We start from the raw sequence: 6000 nt of genomic DNA, 5'->3' as shown, positions 1-6000 counted from the left end.
CTTTAGGAAGTGGGTTGGACTAGTTTTTTCCAGAGGTCCCTTCCAATCCAAACCATTCTGTGATTCCGTATGAAAATGCCTATTGACTTTCCATGCTTTTCTTTAAATCTTAAAATTTAACCCATGTTTCTACTACAATCTGAAAATATTCAGCATTTCTAAGACATGAAATGTTATTTAGCATTGATGATTCCTATAAAAAGAATTGCTGAAATGTTTTTTCTAGTCCTGAAATAAAAATTAATATCTTCTGTATCTATTACTCTTTTATGCTTAAACTTCTGCAGTATTTGCAATGATGGATTTCAGGTGATATTTATCTGCTTAGCAGAAGTTAAGGCAATAAATGGTACCATTGATCTGTAACCTTTGACAGCTTGTCACTCAACTGTCACAGTTTTTGGATTTCTGTCAAAATTTTTTTGCTCAAACCTTGACAGATGACAAGAGGGTTGGAAGCATTATGTCTATGACAAAATGAAGCTCTAATAGGGAAAATATAGCAAATCAAGTTTAATCATTATGGCAAATATCCTAAGTGCGCTAATACTGAACATTATACCTGTTGACAAAGGTAACTCAAAGCACATAGTTCAGTAACACTTGTCAGATATTTTTATCTCATCAAGTACGATCATCAACGTACCATTATCACCATCGTATCTTCAGCTATAGCTCTTGCCAAAGAAACATCCTGCATTTCAGGAAGACCCTATCGAAATCTGAGGTTTTGTCCTGGACTGTGTCATTCCCTCATATTCTTATGTGTATGAATTTAAGAGCAATTTGCTACCTAAGGCATTGCTTTGGAACTATAAACATCAAATACATTTAAGATGATGTGGAACCTCACTGCCAAAAATACTTGGGTAGAACAACTCAAGAACTGTAATTAAGGCACCCATGTATGCATTTCTCTGAAGTCAACTCCCTCTATGACATTTCTAAAGAGAAAACACTTCTTTCTTAGCATAGTTCTGCTTAGCATGGTTCATAATGACATTCCATGTATGGGACATGTATTTCTGCCTCTAGAAAATTAAGGGCTTTTTCCTCAATAATTAGAACACGAAAATTATAGAGCAACACCAAATAATTTGTTTCTAAATATTCTGAAACAAACAAGTATTTCAAATTTTTGAAATTTTTATACAGCAAATAGGATTTTTCTCAATTATTTAACTGATAGTCTATTTGATGCAATCCTAATCTTAAATGAAGACAAGGTAAGTACATTCAATCCATTGTCTTAGATTATTATTTTACTAAAACCTCCAAATTTATATACCTTTGTCACAAAATAACATAATTTGTCATTCTGGCAGCAGTTTAGATCATATTACTACTTTAAAACATCTAGCAAACATTCAGTCAAAACCTGCTACAACAGTGAACCAAGATTTAATCTATTTCCCCCTAAACTGACACAGAAATAAAACAGTTCTTTCTCTCTACAACAGGACCTATCACCTCTTTCCCACAAAATGCTCCTGGCATGAATATGAAAACTCAGTGAAACTCTTGATTCCTTCCTGGACCTATTTATGAACTACACAATCCCATAAATAATTAAATAATCCCACTGTATAAATAAACAATATACAGTTATTGGCTCTCGGTTCTTTTATGATGGCAACATTTCCTTACTTTATTGAAGATCATCTGAAAAAAAGACTTCTCCTGAATATTAATAAGCTAGGACACATTCACCTTTTTCTGTTTTTCATTATCCTCCATTTAGAATACTAAATCATTAAAATCATGAAGAGAAAAAAAACACAGAATAGGTTGGAAAATTTAAAATCTTTATCCCCATCCTTCAGCAGAAGACCTTTCTTCCCTTCTTTTCCCAATTGCTAGAAAAGTGAAGCTGAAAATTTTCTCCTGATTGCTCCCAACCTGGTCACCCTGACTGCTGAATCCTTGAGACTTAACCCTCTCCTCATTTCCTACTTAATTCAACAGTAATATTTTTAAATTAGTCAGTTACTACTTGCGAAGCATCAACAACTGAATGAACAGGAGAGGAAAATATTCTGCCTTCAGAAAAGCATATGAACAGGGGAGCAAATAGTAAAATATTACCACTGGTCATAATTTGAAAACTAAGTGAAAAGAAAGTATTGTCTAAATTTCCACTAATACAAGCAACATCTGTAAAATGAAAATTAATTAATAAAATGAAGTTCCAAAATAAAAAATGGAAAATACTACCTTTTCATTTAAATGCTTTATAATAGTCAATAAGGCTTAAAAAGGTTACATGCACAGTGTTAAGTCAGGTTTCCCTAATTTTTGATGAGTCAACTTTGCCACTAAAGGCAAGATTTGATCATAAACACATCACACATTCGGAGAATGCCATCATTTCAAGCATTACTGAAATGGTGTAAAGAATCCTAACCTTGTTATTGCCAACTCTATATAGAGTATGTTGTAGACCAGTAAAATAACCAGTATCAACTACCTCTCTTACCTCACACAAGAATAACTGCTTCGTTATCAGGTGCACAACTTCCCTACACGATTTCAAAGATCTTCATAGCCATGCCTGCCTGATCATTCCAAGAGCATGATAAAGTGAAATGTAAAAGGATTCTTCATCCACGCTGCCAAATAACCACTGGCATATAGCTGAAGCTTTCCCTCTCAATGTCATACATAATTACATTGTCATTTTTTGAAGCACAGGTTAAAAACTTAAATATACATGATATTTTAAAAACCAAAGCTTATTAAAGAATTTTTTTCTATCTACTCCATGTGTTTACTGTGGCGCACTGGTAAGTTCTACACTTTCTTTCATCTCTGCTTTAAACACTTGCTTGTTATATCCAGCACGTTTAACTAAAAATGTGTGCAGCTTAATGCAAATTTTTCCATGACAGCTTCTGCCATAGAGCAAAAGCCATACACATGGTAATTATTTGCAATACACAAGAAATTACCCAAATTTTATTTTAAGCAAAAAAAAAAAAAAGACATATTTTGACACATAAAATTATAGAAACATCATTACAAATGCTCCTTAGGAAATATTTCTTAATTATAAGATTTTTCACTGTGAATGTTTATTTAACATAGTACTTTCTTTTCTCTTTCACCCTCCAAATCTTACTGAAAACAGCAGCTACCCATTTGAACCTTAAGCTGTCAGACTTCACTCTTGCTTTGCAACCATGAGTTTAAGGCCACCAGAATTTTAGCACTAGAGCATAAATTTATTATTGAACTACCTGCAGATGACTTGCAAGAACTAATATACAATTTCAACCACACAATAAGTGTTTTGGTAGGCACTATTCCAAGTCCCTGACATGATTCTGTTGCAGTTATAATTAGTTCTATGCTTACAAGAACGGGAATCATGTATGCAATCCTCTGGTTGTAAAAGACATAACCAGAGGTAAACAAATCCCTAGAACAGAAATGTGTTTCTCATATTCTTAAAAAGATCACATTAATTACAGATATTCTCCACCAAAGTGTGGGGAGAATATACTTTGAGAAGACAAAAGAAGATTTAATACTTGTGGGCCTGAGAATCTGAGACATCAGAAAATGTCTGGATTTCATGAAGCTTTTCATTGTTTAATACTGATACACTTCAAGAGGATTAACTACTACATATTTATAGAATACTTCAGAAAAGCAAAGAATCATCTAAGAGGTAGGTATTATAATTCAAAGCATTCTGGCCAATAAGCTGAAGACAATACTGTCCTTTTCAGAAAAAAATTAAATGCATTATAAAGAGGATTTTCAAAATTACTGGACTTCAGTTCCTGGAAGGAAGATCTTAATTTTTCTTCATTCCTAAAAATTTTTTTATTATGTTTTTCATACATAAAGTAATATATTTAAAGAAACACACTTTGTAGACTTTGGCCTAATCAGAATAAGCTAAACTTAACAAAAATAATTTTTTTATTACACTGTCAAAGTGCGTAAGTGGAACAATATCAAACAAATCTCCGCTGACCAAAGCTACTGAGAGTTATTCAGAAAATGACAGTTTTATTTATGTACAGAATAAAAGCAATGAACAATATAAGAGTTTCCTTTAAAATCAGAATATCAACCATTAGACTAAAAATTCCTATATCTATCCCACTAGCACAAAAATAATCGCCTCCCATTTCAATTTTATAATCACAAACACTCCCCATCCAGAGAACTGAGCTTAACAATTTCCTCAAACTCTAGCAGAAGCACCTCCTCACACATAATTTGCCTTTGACTTTTCCTTTGTCAGACACTTAAAAGTACAGTAAAATAATCAAATACATTCTAATTTTCAATTCCAGCAAGCTGCAATTAAGGCTTCTATTTTTTCATATTGAAAAATTATATATTTAAGAGCACCTGAATCCCCTGTCATTTCTTCTCATGTCAATGTCCTTACAAAGCAGACTGCCAGCCACAAATATCACAAATTTTCCAGTACCCGTAGTTTCTAATGTTCAGCTGGTTTGCTTAAGTTACGTCCACTCATTTCTACATTTCAAATTAAAACCTTGGAAGGAAAGAGTGGTTCAGTCAGCAAAATAACTGAGGGAGGTGGGAGGGAGTGGATGGGGAGGAAAAGAGTAGGAGCAGGTGTCTAATAGTATTGTTACCTTCATTAATAGCATCATCTGTCTACAGATAAATTACCACTGCCCATATCTGAGACACTTCTGAAGACTTTCCTAAAAGGCTTCCTTATTATAGAATAATACCGCTCACTTAATTGGAAATTATTTTTGTTACATAAGCACTTTCAGGGTTTTGTGGGGGTTTTTGTTGTCTGTTTTCTTGAATTTTCCATTACTACAAAAGATTATTCTTTCTTTTCTGGCACCTGCACATATACAAAGATAGCGCACAGAACAAATTAATTCCTCTGTCAGAAGCGTCATTCCTCCCACCATAAATTCATACAGTAAATTAGCAGCATAATAAATGTATGTACAAGAAACCAGCTACTGCCCCCATAAAAAGTTTCATTTACTGAAAACAATATAATCAACTACCAGTCTTGAAGGGAGAGCTTTCAGAGTTCCTAATCTGTTTAGTTGCTTCATGCTCCTTACATATATATTTTTAGCAAATAAATTCTCCCACATACGGCAATATCAATGTACATTCTATAAAATGCTTACATTTTCCCATCTTAATGATCCATTGAAAACACCAACATCCTTTGCTTACTAGTCTTAAAATTACATAAGAAATTTCACGTCCATTTGTCTTTATTTTAAACAGGATCCCCCAAACTGCCAGATGAACTATTCAGACACAATTCTATGACTACAATACACCATAGACCACGAACTGATAATCATATTCTTACAACCTCCAGTACTATTTTCCCTTCTATTTATCCCTAATAATTTCTTTAAATGTTTCTTAATGTAATTAGTTACATATAAGTAAAGATTAATATTTGAAAGCATATAAAATTTTTATCTGGTTTCTTATTCTCGATAATAATTATTTAATCACTTATATGTAAAGTTCCACTCCCTTACACAAAAAGTCTGGAAGAAATAAAAGTCATGCTTTTGATTTTCAAAATTATTTCTTATTTTTGGAACATAACTCAATTTATCAAGCACTATTGCCCCACTGCAATTTATCCATCTTCACCAGTGACACAAAGTACTGGAAGTACAATAGATTAATGGATATTCCGATTATCTGCCTCACTGGCATGAGTAACAGGCTGGGCTAGCAAGAGCACAACAGCAAGATGGCCAGACACTGAAGCAGGTTGCCTGGAATAGTTGTGGAATCTCCATCCTTGCAATACTCAAAACTCACCTGAAGATGACCTGAAAAACCCGCCTTGACCAGGAAACTGGATTGGATGACTTCTGGAAGTTAAAGGACTGGGGGACTTCTGAAGCTCTACCGTAATCTATACGATTTTATGACAAACAATTCTAGGACTTGTATGAGCAGGCTCTTTTCCTTTACTTTACTTTATTAACTGACAAACATTTTAGCACACAGTTT

The sequence above is a fragment of the Pyrgilauda ruficollis genome, unplaced genomic scaffold (genome assembly GCF_017590135.1).
Source record: "Pyrgilauda ruficollis isolate IOZ18807 unplaced genomic scaffold, ASM1759013v1 scaffold346, whole genome shotgun sequence".
Taxonomy (NCBI): Eukaryota; Metazoa; Chordata; class Aves; order Passeriformes; family Passeridae; genus Pyrgilauda; species Pyrgilauda ruficollis.
This window is presented reverse-complemented; position numbering follows the sequence as displayed.